Below are 16,928 nucleotides of genomic sequence, written 5' to 3'. Positions count from 1 at the left end.
TGTCTGTTAAAACCCATTTTCTAAAACCTCTCGTTCAGGCCATTTGGCGTTATTGTCTGTAGGTGCTGGATCCACTCCCGTTCTACCCTCTTTCGCTGCCCACAGGTCCAGCCTATGTGTGACTGTAACCCTGATATGGTAAGGTGGGTGATGGGGTGCTCCTGGAAGTGGGTTATGAGTGCCGTTTGTAGGTGTGCCCTTTTAATGTTATACAGGTGTTGTTTGAGTCTGGTTTCTATGGTGTGTTTGGTTTCTCCGATGTATTGTTTATTGCAGAGTGCATGTAATGATATAAATGGCGTTATGGGTGTTCAATGAATAGGATTCTTGTACTGGTGCTGATGTATGGCTGTGTATGTTTGTAATGAACTTTATCTGTCGAAAATGGAAATTGTGAGATTTGGGGTCTTGTGGTGGCTTACTATTGAATCTTGCTTTGGTGAGGAGGTCCTTTAAATTGTTGTTCTTTCTGAATGCTGAAATTATTCTGTATGGTTTGAGTGGTATGTAAGTGTGCTGAACTGTAGAGAAGTTGTGTTTGATTGATTGATGTAGGGATCTGATTCTATGTGAAAATGTGGTTACTAGGGGGATGATAATTGTCTGTTGATTGAGTATTGATGACAAAGGAGAAGGGACAGAGGAAGTGTTGCGGTTTAGTGATTGGTGCAGATCACTCTCCATAGGGGAGTCAGGATTAGGGTGAAGGAGGGAGGTAGGGATTAAGTTAGGATGAGAACCCTGATTAGGGTAATGGTAAACATTAAGGTTAGGCGTGGGGTTTGGGGAGAGGTTAAGGTTAGGCGTGGGGTTTGGGGAGAGGTTAAGGTTAGGCGTGGGGTTTGGGGAGAGGTTAAGGTTAGGCGTGGGGTTTGGGGAGAGGTTAAGGTTAGGCGTGGGGTTTGGGGAGAGGTTAAGGTTAGGCGTGGGGTTTGGGGAGAGGTTAAGGTTAGGCGTGGGGTTTGGGGAGAGGTTAAGGTTAGGCGTGGGGTTTGGGGAGAGGTTAAGGTTAGGCGTGGGGTTTGGGGAGAGGTTAAGGTTAGGCGTGGGGTTTGGGGAGAGGTTAAGGTTAGGCGTGGGGTTTGGGGAGAGGTTAAGGTTAGGCGTGGGGTTTGGGGAGAGGTTAAGGTTAGGCGTGGGGTTTGGGGAGAGGTTAAGGTTAGGCGTGGGGTTTGGGGAGAGGTTAAGGTTAGGCGTGGGGTTTGGGGAGAGGTTAAGGTTAGGCGTGGGGTTTGGGGAGAGGTTAAGGTTAGGCGTGGGGTTTGGGGAGAGGTTAAGGTTAGGCGTGGGGTTTGGGGAGAGGTTAAGGTTAGGCGTGGGGTTTGGGGAGAGGTTAAGGTTAGGCGTGGGGTTTGGGGAGAGGTTAAGGTTAGGCGTGGGGTTTGGGGAGAGGTTAAGGTTAGGCGTGGGGTTTGGGGAGAGGTTAAGGTTAGGCGTGGGGTTTGGGGAGAGGTTAAGGTTAGGCGTGGGGTTTGGGGAGAGGTTAAGGTTAGGCGTGGGGTTTGGGGAGAGGTTAAGGTTAGGCGTGGGGTTTGGGGAGAGGTTAAGGTTAGGCGTGGGGTTTGGGGAGAGGTTAAGGTTAGGCGTGGGGTTTGGGGAGAGGTTAAGGTTAGGCGTGGGGTTTGGGGAGAGGTTAAGGTTAGGCGTGGGGTTTGGGGAGAGGTTAAGGTTAGGCGTGGGGTTTGGGGAGAGGTTAAGGTTAGGCGTGGGGTTTGGGGAGAGGTTAAGGTTAGGCGTGGGGTTTGGGGAGAGATTAAGGTTAGGCATGGGGTTTGGGGAGAGGTTAAGGTTAGGCGTGGGGTTTAGGGAGAGGTTAAGGTTAAGAGAGGTGGGTGATTTGATGTGGTCTATGAGTGTTGGATGAATGGGAGGGAGGGCGGCCAATGTGTTGTTTTTAATGGTTCTTAAAAATCGTTTTGAATATCCTCTTCTTCTAAGTGCATTGAATAGTGTATTTATTGCATAATCCAGGTCTTGCTTGCAAGATGATATCCTGTAGAACCGTATGATTTGTGATTTTATTATTCCCTTAAATGTATGTTTAGGATGGTAACTGTGTTTATGAAGTAAAGCATGTGTGTCTGTTGGTTTGAAGTAGACTCTAGTGTGTAGTGTTTTCTGTGATTGATTGTTATTACTGAAAAAAACTGTTGTGTCTAAGAAGTTGACTTCTTGCGGATGAATTGTGTATTTAACCTTAATGGATAAATGATGACTGTTGAGAATGTTTATGAAATCTGTGAATAATTGGATGTCGTGGGGCCAGGCTCCTATTATGTCGTCTAAAAAGCGGTAATAAAAAGTGGGTTGATATGGACACTTGGCCAGTGCCTCTCTCTCCCATTCAGCCATGTATATATTGGCGTAAGCAGGTGCGAATTTTTTGCCCATAGCTGTTCCCTCCACCTGCAGGTAATAGTGATCGTTGAATAAAAAGTCATTGCTAGTAAGGCTGATTTCTAATAATTGTAATATTTCTATGTCCGGTCTAGTGTTGTCTGGGTATCTCTTAAAGATATTTCTAATTGCTTGTATTCCTGTTGCTGTATTTATATTAGTGTATAAGCTATCAATATCTATCGTGAATATGTGTGTGTGGGAGGGAACAACTATGGGTCCAATCCTCTCCATAAAGTGGTAAGTGTCCCTGAGAAAGCTGGGGTGCCTGGTGGAGAGAGGGTTAATGTGATGATCTATATATTGCGAGATGTTATAGGATTCACTGTTGCAGTCTGAAACAATTGGTCTGCCAGGGGGAACTTCAAAGGGAATTGTCCATGTCCCCGGTTCCTTGTGTACTTTTAACAGTAAATAGAATAGTCTAGGTCGTGGGGTGTCTGTACCGTAAAGAAAGTCCCGTTGTTTTGCTGTAATGTAGTGTTGGTCATAGAGTCTTTTTATTATTGTCCTTAACTGTGTCTGTGTCTGTGGTTGTATACTGTTTTCTATTGGTTTATAATGTTTGGTGTTTGATAACTGTCTGTTGGCTTCATACATGTATTGATGTTTATCCAATATGACTATTTTTGAACCTTTATCTGCTGGTTTGATGATTATGTGTGGGTTATTTTTGAGTTGTTGTATTGCCTGTCTTTCTACGTGTGTGAGGTTATCCTCCCTATCAGTGTGCATCTGATGGTTGTGAAGTGTGTTCTTGTCTATTCTGATTAGTCTCCTGATTCTACCATCTATCTGGGAGGTTTTAGGTTCCCAGGTAGATGGTAAAGTAAATGGTTGGTGGTTGTCGTCTGTGTTGTAGTCATAGTAGTCCAACAGTTTAAGTCTTCTGTGATATTTGTGGGTGTCCCTTTGAAGTTCCTCCCAATCAAATTTGTTTGGCCGAGGGATGAATGTTAACCCTCTCTCCAGGAGCTTTACCTGTGCTGCTGTGGGTATGAAGGATTTGGAAAGATTCATGATATTAGTTGTTGACTGGTCCACTGCTCCCCTAATTGGAGGATCTGCACTGGTTATTAGGGAAGGAAAGAGATTAAGAGAAAGATTATTTCTATCCAGACTGTGGCTTGTGGTTAATGTAAATTTAACTGTCTTCACCAGTGTTGAAAGATGAGGTCTGCTGTGGTGGATGTCCAGTGTATGAGATCTGTTGTTGTGTGAAATGTGTCTTGTGGAATCTCTAATAGAGTTGGGAAGTTAGTGGTAATGTAAGCGTTGATGAGCTTAAGAGTTCTCTTCTGTTGTGGACTAAGAAGAGGTGAATGGCTGATGACAGGGATGTATATTGTTGCGTTTGGAAATGTTTTCTTTGCCTCCTTGTGCATACCTGACAACTGTTTCAGTGATGTCTGGAATGGGTCGTGGTCCTTGTTGTTCAGGCCCACCGAGATAACAACAGTCGCTGTGTCTGTATGTATGGGGGTTTTCTCCAGTATCTTTGTGAAATGATAGAATGTTGCCCCTGGGTAACTGTCTACCTGGATGTTGGGGTTATTGAATGGTGGGATCCGGTTGAGGTTTGAGTCTCCTATGATGAGTGTTGGTGTGTCCCCCTCAATGTTCCAATCTGCCACCTTGTAATTCGGCCTAGCCTTGTGATAGAAGGGTTTTTGGGGGGGATGTGTGGGTTTAGGCTGTGGTTGGGGTTGAATATGGGGTTGTGGTGGGGATGATTGTGGGTATTTTGAGGCGCCAGTTATACAGGGGCCCTGGACAGGCAGAGAGACAGCGATATTTGTTTTTTGTGGGGGTTCGGATTTGGGAGCTTTGGGGTGTTGCCCATTGTCTTGCTAAACTGAGAGAGTATTACTAAACTGAGAGAGTGTTACTAAACAGAGAATATTACTCAACTGAGAGAGTATTACTAAACTGAGAGAGTATTACTAAACTGAGAGTATTACTAAACTGAGAGAGTGTTACTAGACTGAGAGAGTGTTACTAGACTGAGAGAGTATTACTCAACTGAGAGAGTATTACTAAACTGATAGAATATTACTCAAAGGAGAGAGTATTACTAAACTGAGAGAGTATTACTAATCTGAGAGATTATTACTAAACTGAGAGAATATTACTAAACTGAGAGAATATTACTAAACTGAGAGAGTATTACTAAACTGAGAGAGCTGAAGGAATATTACTAAACTGAGAGAATATTACTCAACTGAGAGAGTATTACTAAACAGAGAATATTACTAAACTGAGAGAGTGTTACTAGACTGAGAGAGTATTACTCAACTGAGAGAGTATTACTAAACTGATAGAATATTACTCAAAGGAGAGAGTATTACTAAACTGAGAGAGTGTTACTAAACTGAGAGAGTATTACTCAACTGAGAGAGTATTACAAAACTGAAAGAGTATTACTAAACTGAAAGAGTATTACTCAACTGAGAGAGCTGAGAGAATATTACTAAACTGAGAGAATATTACTAAACTGAGAGAGTATTACTAAACTGAGAGAGTATTACTAAACTGAGACCGTTTTACTAAACTGAGAGAGTGTTACTAAACTGAGAGAGTATTACTAAACTGAGAAAGCTGAGAGAGTATTACAAGACTGAGAGAGTATTTCTAAACTGAGAGAGTTTTATTATTAAACTGAGAGAATATTACTAAACTGAGAGAATATTACTAAACTGAGAGAGTATTACTAAACTGAGAGAATATTACTAAACTGAGAGAGTATTACTAAACTGAGAGAGCTGAGAGAATATTAATAAAATGAGAGAATATTACTAAACTGAGAGAATATTACTAAACTGAGAGAGTATTACTAAACTGAGAGAGTATTACTAAACTGAGAGAGTATTACTAAACTGAGAGAGTATTACTAAACTGAGAGAGTGTTACTAATCAGAGAATATTACTAAACTGAGAGAGTATTACTAAACTGAGAGAGTATTACTAAACTGAGAGAGTATTACTAAACTGAGAGAGTGTTACTAGACTCAGATAGTATTACTCAACTGAGAGAGTATTACTAAACTGAGAGAGTATTACTAAACTGAGAGAGTATTACTCAACTGAGAGAGTATTACTCAACTGAGAGAGTGTTACTAAACTGAGAGATTGTTACTAGAATGAGAGAGTGTTACTAAACTGAGAGAGTGTTACTAAACTGAGAGAGTATTACTAAACTGAGAGAGCTGATAGAGTATTACAAGCCTGAGAGAGTATTACTAAACTGAGAGAGTATAACTCAACTGAGAGTATCACTAAACTGAGAGACTATTACTCAACTGAGAGAGTATTACTAAACTGAGACAGTTTTACTAAACTGAGAGAGTGTTACTAGACTCAGAGAGTATTACTCAACCGAGAGAATATTACTCAACTGAGAGAGTATTACTAAACTGAGAGAGTATTACTAAACTGAGAGAGTGTTACTAAACAGAGAATATTACTCAACTGAGAGAGTGTTACAAGACTGAGAGAGTATTACTCAACTGAGAGAGTATTACTAAACTGATAGAATATTACTCAAAGGAGAGAGTATTACTAAACTGAGAGAGTGTTACTAAACTTAGAGAATATTACTAACCCAAGAGAGTATTACTAAACTGAGAGAGTGTTACTAAACTGAGAGAGTGTTACTAGACTGAGAGAGTATTACTAAACTGAGAGAGTGTTACTAAACTGAGAGAGTATTACTAAACTGAGAAAGCTGATAGAGTATTACAAGACTGAGAGAGTATTACTAAACTGAGAGAGTTTTACTAAACTGAGAGAGTATTACTAACCCGAGAGAGTATTACTAAACTGAGAGAGCTGAGAGAATATTACTAAACTGAGAGAGTATTACTAAACTGAGGGAGTATTACTAAACTGAGAGAATATTACTAAACTGAGAGAGTGTTACTAAACTGAGAGAGTGTTACTAGACTGAGAGAGTATTACTAAACTGAGAGAGTGTTACTAAACTGAGAGAGTATTACTAAACTGAGAGAGCTGAGAGAGTATTACAAGACTGAGAGAGTATTACTAAACTGAGAGAGTTTTATTAAACTGAGAGAGTATTACTAACCCAAGAGAGTATTACTAAACTGAGAGAGTATTACTAAACGGAGAGAGTGTTACTAGACTGAGAGAGTATTACTAAACTGAGAGAGTATTACTAAACTGAGAGAGTATTACTAGACTGAGAGAGTATTACTAAACTGAGAGAGTATTACTAAACTGAGAGAGTGTTACTAAACTGAGAGAGTCTTACTAGACTGAGAGAGTATTACTAAACTGAGAGAGTGTTACTAAACTGAGAGAGTATTACTAAACTGAGAGAGTATTACAAGACTGAGAGAGTATTACTAAACTGAGAGAGTTTTACTAAACTGAGAGAGTATTACTAACCCGAGAGAGTATTACTAAACTGAGAGAGCTGAGAGAATATTACTAAACTGAGAGAGTATTACTAAACTGAGAGAGTATTACTAAACTGAGAGAATATTACTAAACTGAGAGAGTGTTACTAAACTGAGAGAGTGTTATTGGACTGAGAGAGTATTACTAAACTGAGAGAGTGTTACTAAACTGAGAGAGTATTACTAAACTGAGAGAGTGTTACTAGACTCAGAGAGTATTACTCAACTGAGAGAGTATTACTAAACTGAGAGAGTATTACTAAACTGAGAGAGTATTACTCAACTGAGAGAGTATTACTAAACTGAGAGAGTGTTACTAGACTGAGAGAGTATTACTAAACTGAGAGAGTGTTACTAAACTGAGAGAGTATTACTAAACTGAGAAAGCTGATAGAGTATTACAAGACTGAGAGAGTATTACTAAACTGAGAGAGTTTTACTAAACTGAGAGAGTATTACTAACCCGAGAGAGTATTACTAAACTGAGTTAGCTGAGAGAATATTACTAAACTCAGAGAGTATTACTAAACTGAGAGAGTATTACTAAACTGAGAGAATATTACTAAACTGAGAGAGTGTTACTAAACTGAGAGAGTATTACTAACCCAAGAGAGTATTACTAAACTGAGAGAATATTACTAAACTGAGAGAATATTACTAACCCGAGAGAGTATTACTAAACTGAGAGAATATTACTAAACTGAGAGAATATTACTAAACTGAGAGAATATTACTAAACTGAGAGAGTATTACTAAACTGAGAGAGTATTACTCAACTGAGTTAGTATTACTAAACTGAGAAAGTGTTACTAAACTGAGAGAGTGTTACTAGACTGAGAGAGTATTACTAATCTGAGAGAGCTGAGAGAGTATTACAAGACTGAGTGAGTTACTAAACTGAGAGAGTTTTACTAAACTGAGAGAATATTACTAACCCAAGAGAGTATTACTAAACTGAGAGAGTATTACTAAATTGAGAGAATATTACTAAACTGAGAGAGTGTTACTAGACTGAGATAATATTACTAAACTGAGAGATCTGAGAGAATATTACTAAACTGAGAGAAAATTACTAAACTGAGAGAGTATTACTAAACTGAGAGAATATTACTAAACTGAGAGAGTGTTACTAAACTGAGAGAGTATTACTCAACTGAGTTAGTATTACTAAACTGAGAAAGTGTTACTAAACTGAGAGAGTGTTACTAGACTGAGAGAGTATTACTAAACTGAGAGAGTTTTACTAAACTGAGAGAGTATTACTAACCCGAGAGAGTATTACTAAACTGAGAGAGCTGAGAGAATATTACTAAACTGAGAGAGTATTACTAAACTGAGGGAGTATTACTAAACTGAGAGAATATTACTAAACTGAGAGAGTGTTACTAAACTGAGAGAGTGTTACTAGACTGAGAGAGTATTACTAAACTGAGAGAGTGTTACTAAACTGAGAGAGTATTACTAAACTGAGAGAGCTGAGAGAGTATTACAAGACTGAGAGAGTATTACTAAACTGAGAGAGTTTTATTAAACTGAGAGAGTATTACTAACCCAAGAGAGTATTACTAAACTGAGAGAGTATTACTAAACGGAGAGAGTGTTACTAGACTGAGAGAGTATTACTCAACTGAGAGAGTATTACTAAACTGAGAGAGTATTACTAAACTGAGAGAGTATTACTCAACTGAGAGAGTGTTACTAAACTGAGAGAGTGTTACTAAACTGAGAGAGTGTTACTAGACTGAGAGAGTATTACTAAACTGAGAGAGTGTTACTAAACTGAGAGAGTATTACTAAACTGAGAGAGTATTACAAGACTGAGAGAGTATTACTAAACTGAGAGAGTTTTACTAAACTGAGAGAGTATTACTAACCCGAGAGAGTATTACTAAACTGAGAGAGCTGAGAGAATATTACTAAACTGAGAGAGTATTACTAAACTGAGAGAGTATTACTAAACTGAGAGAATATTACTAAACTGAGAGAGTGTTACTAAACTGAGAGAGTGTTATTGGACTGAGAGAGTATTACTAAACTGAGAGAGTGTTACTAAACTGAGAGAGTATTACTAAACTGAGAGAGTGTTACTAGACTCAGAGAGTATTACTCAACTGAGAGAGTATTACTAAACTGAGAGAGTATTACTAAACTGATAGAGTATTACTCAACTGAGAGAGTATTACTAAACTGAGAGAGTGTTACTAGACTGAGAGAGTATTACTAAACTGAGAGAGTGTTACTAAACTGAGAGAGTATTACTAAAGTGAGAAAGCTGATAGAGTATTACAAGACTGAGAGAGTATTACTAAACTGAGAGAGTTTTACTAAACTGAGAGAGTATTACTAACCCGAGAGAGTATTACTAAACTGAGTTAGCTGAGAGAATATTACTAAACTCAGAGAGTATTACTAAACTGAGAGAGTATTACTAAACTGAGAGAATATTACTAAACTGAGAGAGTGTTACTAAACTGAGAGAGTATTACTAACCCAAGAGAGTATTACTAAACTGAGAGAATATTACTAAACTGAGAGAATATTACTAACCCGAGAGAGTATTACTAAACTGAGAGAATATTACTAAACTGAGAGAATATTACTAAACTGAGAGAATATTACTAAACTGAGAGAGTATTACTAAACTGAGAGAGTATTACTCAACTGAGTTAGTATTACTAAACTGAGAAAGTGTTACTAAACTGAGAGAGTGTTACTAGACTGAGAGAGTATTACTAATCTGAGAGAGCTGAGAGAGTATTACAAGACTGAGTGAGTTACTAAACTGAGAGAGTTTTACTAAACTGAGAGAATATTACTAACCCAAGAGAGTATTACTAAACTGAGAGAGTATTACTAAATTGAGAGAATATTACTAAACTGAGAGAGTGTTACTAGACTGAGATAATATTACTAAACTGAGAGATCTGAGAGAATATTACTAAACTGAGAGAAAATTACTAAACTGAGAGAGTATTACTAAACTGAGAGAATATTACTAAACTGAGAGAGTGTTACTAAACTGAGAGAGTGTTACTAAACTGAGAGAGTATTACTCAACTGAGAAAGTGTTACTAAACTGAGAGAGTGTTACTAGACTGAGAGAGTATTACTAAACTGAGAGAGCTGAGAGAGTATTACAAGACTGAGTCAGTATTACTAAACTGAGAGAGTTTTACTAAACTGAGAGAATATTACTAACCCGAGAGAGTATTACTAATCTGAGAGAATATTACTAACCCGAGAGAGTATTACTAAACTGAGAGAATATTACTAAACTGAGAGAATATTACTCAACTGAGAGAGTATTACTAAACTGAGACAGTTTTACTAAACTGAGAGAGTGTTACTAGACTCAGAGAGTATTACTCAACCGAGAGAATATTACTCAACTGAGAGAGTATTACTAAACTGAGAGAGTATTACTCAACTGAGAGAGTATTACTAAACTGATAGAATATTACTCAAAGGAGAGAGTATTACTAAACTGAGAGAGTGTTACTAAACTGAGAGAATATTACTAACCCAAGAGAGTATAACTAAACTGAGAGAGTGTTACTAAACTGAGAGTGTTACTAGACTGAGAGAGTATTACTAAACTGAGAGAGTGTTACTAAACTGAGAGAGTATTACTAAACTGAGAAAGCTGATAGAGTATTACAAGACTGAGAGAGTATTACTAAACTGAGAGAGTTTTACTAAACTGAGAGAGTATTACTAACCCGAGAGAGTATTACTAAACTGAGAGAGCTGAGAGAATATTACTAAACTGAGAGAGTATTACTAAACTGAGGGAGTATTACTAAACTGAGAGAATATTACTAAACTGAGAGAGTGTTACTAAACTGAGAGAGTGTTACTAGACTGAGAGAGTATTACTAAACTGAGAGAGTGTTACTAAACTGAGAGAGTATTACTAAACTGAGAGAGCTGAGAGAGTATTACAAGACTGAGAGAGTATTACTAAACTGAGAGAGTTTTATTAAACTGAGAGAGTATTACTAACCCAAGAGAGTATTACTAAACTGAGAGAGTATTACTAAACGGAGAGAGTGTTACTAGACTCAGAGAGTATTACTCAACTGAGAGAGTATTACTAAACTGAGAGAGTATTACTAAACTGAGAGAGTATTACTCAACTGAGAGAGTATTACTAAACTGAGAGAGTGTTACTAAACTGAGAGAGTGTTACTAGACTGAGAGAGTATTACTAAACTGAGAGAGTGTTACTAAACTGAGAGAGTATTACTAAACTGAGAAAGCTGATAGAGTATTACAAGACTGAGAGAGTATTACTAAACTGAGAGAGTTTTACTAAACTGAGAGAGTATTACTAACCCGAGAGAGTATTACTAAACTGAGAGAGCTGAGAGAATATTACTAAACTGAGAGAGTATTACTAAACTGAGAGAGTATTACTAAACTGAGAGAATATTACTAAACTGAGAGAGTGTTACTAAACTGAGAGAGTGTTATTGGACTGAGAGAGTATTACTAAACTGAGAGAGTGTTACTAAACTGAGAGAGTATTACTAAACTGAGAGAGTGTTACTAGACTCAGAGAGTATTACTCAACTGAGAGAGTATTACTAAACTGAGAGAGTATTACTAAACTGAGAGAGTATTACTCAACTGAGAGAGTGTTACTAGACTGAGAGAGTATTACTAAACTGAGAGAGTATTACTAAACTGAGAGAGTGTTACTAAACTGAGAGAGTATTACTAAACTGAGAAAGCTGATAGAGTATTACAAGACTGAGAGAGTATTACTAAACTGAGAGAGTTTTACTAAACTGAGAGAGTATTACTAACCCGAGAGAGTATTACTAAACTGAGTTAGCTGAGAGAATATTACTAAACTCAGAGAGTATTACTAAACTGAGAGAGTATTACTAAACTGAGAGAATATTACTAAACTGAGAGAGTGTTACTAAACTGAGAGAGTGTTACTAGACTGAGAGAGTATTACTAAACTGAGAGAGTGTTACTAAACTGGGAGAGTATTACTAAAATGAGAGAGCTGAGAGAGTATTACAAGACTGAGAGAGTATTACTAAACTGAGAGAGTTTTACTAAACTGAGAGAGTATTACTAACCCAAGAGAGTATTACTAAACTGAGAGAATATTACTAAACTGAGAGAATATTACTAACCCGAGAGAGTATTACTAAACTGAGAGAATATTACTAAACTGAGAGAATATTACTAAACTGAGAGAATATTACTAAACTGAGAGAGTATTATTAAACTGAGAGAATATTACTAAACTGAGAGAATATTACTAAACTGAGAGAGTATTACTAAACTGAGAGAGTATTACTCAACTGAGTTAGTATTACTAAACTGAGAAAGTGTTACTAAACTGAGAGAGTGTTACTAGACTGAGAGAGTATTACTAATCTGAGAGAGCTGAGAGAGTATTACAAGACTGAGTGAGTTACTAAACTGAGAGAGTTTTACTAAACTGAGAGAATATTACTAACCCAAGAGAGTATTACTAAACTGAGAGAGTATTACTAAATTGAGAGAATATTACTAAACTGAGAGAGTGTTACTAGACTGAGATAATATTACTAAACTGAGAGATCTGAGAGAATATTACTAAACTGAGAGAAAATTACTAAACTGAGAGAGTATTACTAAACTGAGAGAATATTACTAAACTGAGAGAGTGTTACTAAACTGAGAGAGTATTACTCAACTGAGTTAGTATTACTAAACTGAGAAAGTGTTACTAAACTGAGAGAGTGTTACTAGACTGAGAGAGTATTACTAAACTGAGAGAGCTGAGAGAGTATTACAAGACTGAGTCAGTATTACTAAACTGAGAGAGTTTTACTAAACTGAGAGAATATTACTAACCCGAGAGAGTATTACTAATCTGAGAGAATATTACTAACCCGAGAGAGTATTACTAAACTGAGAGAATATTACTAAACTGAGAGAATATTACTCAACTGAGAGAGTATTACTAAACTGAGACAGTTTTACTAAACTGAGAGAGTGTTACTAGACTCAGAGAGTATTACTCAACCGAGAGAATATTACTCAACTGAGAGAGTATTACTAAACTGAGAGAGTATTACTCAACTGAGAGAGTATTACTAAACTGATAGAATATTACTCAAAGGAGAGAGTATTACTAAACTGAGAGAGTGTTACTAAACTTAGAGAATATTACTAACCCAAGAGAGTATAACTAAACTGAGAGAGTGTTACTAAACTGAGAGTGTTACTAGACTGAGAGAGTATTACTAAACTGAGAGAGTGTTACTAAACTGAGAGAGTATTACTAAACTGAGAAAGCTGATAGAGTATTACAAGACTGAGAGAGTATTACTAAACTGAGAGAGTTTTACTAAACTGAGAGAGTATTACTAACCCGAGAGAGTATTACTAAACTGAGAGAGCTGAGAGAATATTACTAAACTGAGAGAGTATTACTAAACTGAGGGAGTATTACTAAACTGAGAGAATATTACTAAACTGAGAGAGTGTTACTAAACTGAGAGAGTGTTACTAGACTGAGAGAGTATTACTAAACTGAGAGAGTGTTACTAAACTGAGAGAGTATTACTAAACTGAGAGAGCTGAGAGAGTATTACAAGACTGAGAGAGTATTACTAAACTGAGAGAGTTTTATTAAACTGAGAGAGTATTACTAACCCAAGAGAGTATTACTAAACTGAGAGAGTATTACTTAACGGAGAGAGTGTTACTAGACTCAGAGAGTATTACTCAACTGAGAGAGTATTACTAAACTGAGAGAGTATTACTAAACTGAGAGAGTATTACTCAACTGAGAGAGTATTACTAAACTGAGAGAGTGTTACTAAACTGAGAGAGTGTTACTAGACTGAGAGAGTATTACTAAACTGAGAGAGTGTTACTAAACTGAGAGAGTATTACTAAACTGAGAAAGCTGATAGAGTATTACAAGACTGAGAGAGTATTACTAAACTGAGAGAGTTTTACTAAACTGAGAGAGTATTACTAACCCGAGAGAGTATTACTAAACTGAGAGAGCTGAGAGAATATTACTAAACTGAGAGAGTATTACTAAACTGAGAGAGTATTACTAAACTGAGAGAATATTACTAAACTGAGAGAGTGTTACTAAACTGAGAGAGTGTTATTGGACTGAGAGAGTATTACTAAACTGAGAGAGTGTTACTAAACTGAGAGAGTATTACTAAACTGAGAGAGTGTTACTAGACTCAGAGAGTATTACTCAACTGAGAGAGTATTACTAAACTGAGAGAGTATTACTAAACTGAGAGAGTATTACTCAACTGAGAGAGTGTTACTAGACTGAGAGAGTATTACTAAACTGAGAGAGTATTACTAAACTGAGAGAGTGTTACTAAACTGAGAGAGTATTACTAAACTGAGAAAGCTGATAGAGTATTACAAGACTGAGAGAGTATTACTAAACTGAGAGAGTTTTACTAAACTGAGAGAGTATTACTAACCCGAGAGAGTATTACTAAACTGAGTTAGCTGAGAGAATATTACTAAACTCAGAGAGTATTACTAAACTGAGAGAGTATTACTAAACTGAGAGAATATTACTAAACTGAGAGAGTGTTACTAAACTGAGAGAGTGTTACTAGACTGAGAGAGTATTACTAAACTGAGAGAGTGTTACTAAACTGAGAGAGTATTACTAAACTGAGAGAGCTGAGAGAGTATTACAAGACTGAGTCAGTATTACTAAACTGAGAGAGTTTTACTAAACTGAGAGAGTATTACTAACCCAAGAGAGTATTACTAAACTGAGAGAATATTACTAAACTGAGAGAATATTACTAACCCGAGAGAGTATTACTAAACTGAGAGAATATTACTAAACTGAGAGAATATTACTAAACTGAGAGAATATTACTAAACTGAGAGAGTATTATTAAACTGAGAGAATATTACTAAACTGAGAGAATATTACTAAACTGAGAGAGTATTACTAAACTGAGAGAGTATTACTCAACTGAGTTAGTATTACTAAACTGAGAAAGTGTTACTAAACTGAGAGAGTGTTACTAGACTGAGAGAGTATTACTAATCTGAGAGAGCTGAGAGAGTATTACAAGACTGAGTGAGTTACTAAACTGAGAGAGTTTTACTAAACTGAGAGAATATTACTAACCCGAGAGAGTATTACTAAACTGAGAGAGTATTACTAAATTGAGAGAATATTACTAAACTGAGAGAGTGTTACTAGACTGAGATAATATTACTAAACTGAGAGATCTGAGAGAATATTACTAAACTGAGAGAAAATTACTAAACTGAGAGAGTATTACTAAACTGAGAGAATATTACTAAACTGAGAGAGTGTTACTAAACTGAGAGAGTATTACTCAACTGAGTTAGTATTACTAAACTGAGAAAGTGTTACTAAACTGAGAGAGTGTTACTAGACTGAGAGAGTATTACTAAACTGAGAGAGCTGAGAGAGTATTACAAGACTGAGTCAGTATTACTAAACTGAGAGAGTTTTACTAAACTGAGAGAATATTACTAACCCGAGAGAGTATTACTAATCTGAGAGAATATTACTAACCCGAGAGAGTATTACTAAACTGAGAGAATATTACTAAACTGAGAGAATATTACTAAACTGAGAGAATATTACTCAACTGAGAGAGTATTACTAAACTGAGACAGTTTTACTAAACTGAGAGAGTGTTACTAGACTCAGAGAGTATTACTCAACCGAGAGAATATTACTCAACTGAGAGAGTATTACTAAACTGAGAGAGTATTACTCAACTGAGAGAGTATTACTAAACTGATAGAATATTACTCAAAGGAGAGAGTATTACTAAACTGAGAGAGTGTTACTAAACTTAGAGAATATTACTAACCCAAGAGAGTATTACTAAACTGAGAGAGTGTTACTAAACTGAGAGTGTTACTAGACTGAGAGAGTATTACTAAACTGAGAGAGTGTTACTAAACTGAGAGAGTATTACTAAACTGAGAAAGCTGATAGAGTATTACAAGACTGAGAGAGTATTACTAAACTGAGAGAGTTTTACTAAACTGAGAGAGTATTACTAACCCGAGAGAGTATTACTAAACTGAGAGAGCTGAGAGAATATTACTAAACTGAGAGAGTATTACTAAACTGAGGGAGTATTACTAAACTGAGAGAATATTACTAAACTGAGAGAGTGTTACTAAACTGAGAGAGTGTTACTAGACTGAGAGAGTATTACTAAACGGAGAGAGTGTTACTAAACTGAGAGAGTATTACTAAACTGAGAGAGCTGAGAGAGTATTACAAGACTGAGAGAGTATTACTAAACTGAGAGAGTTTTACTAAACTGAGAGAGTATTACTAAACTGAGAGAGTATTACTAAACTGAGAGAGTATTACTCAACTGAGAGAGTATTACTCAACTGAGAGAGTATTACTAAACTGAGAGAGTGTTACTAAACTGAGAGAGTGTTACTAGACTGAGAGAGTATTACTAAACTGAGAGAGTGTTACTAAACTGAGAGAGTATTACTAAACTGAGAGAGCTGAGAGAGTATTACAAGACTGAGTCAGTATTACTAAACTGAGAGAGTTTTACTAAACTGAGAGAATATTACTAACCCGAGAGAGTATTACTAATCTGAGAGAATATTACTAAACTGAGAGAATATTACTAACCCGAGAGAGTATTACTAAACTGAGAGAATATTACTAAACTGAGAGAATATTACTCAACTGAGAGAGTATTACTAAACTGAGACAGTTTTACTAAACTGAGAGAGTGTTACTAGACTCAGAGAGTATTACTCAACCGAGAGAATATTACTCAACTGAGAGAGTATTACTAAACTGAGAGAGTATTACTAAACTGAGAGAGTGTTACTAAACAGAGAATATTACTCAACTGAGAGAGTGTTACAAGACTGAGAGTGTTACTAGACTGAGAGAGTATTACTAAACTGAGAGAGTGTTACTAAACTGAGAGAGTATTACTAAACTGAGAAAGCTGAGAGAGTATTACAAGACTGAGAGAGTATTACTAAACTGAGAGAGTTTTACTAAACTGAGAGAGTATTACTAACCCGAGAGAGTATTACTAAACTGAGAGAGCTGAGAGAATATTACTAAACTGAGAG

The sequence above is a fragment of the Salvelinus alpinus genome, chromosome 10 (genome assembly GCF_045679555.1).
Source record: "Salvelinus alpinus chromosome 10, SLU_Salpinus.1, whole genome shotgun sequence".
Lineage (NCBI taxonomy): Eukaryota > Metazoa > Chordata > Actinopteri > Salmoniformes > Salmonidae > Salvelinus > Salvelinus alpinus.
Note: the sequence above shows the minus strand (reverse complement) of the source record.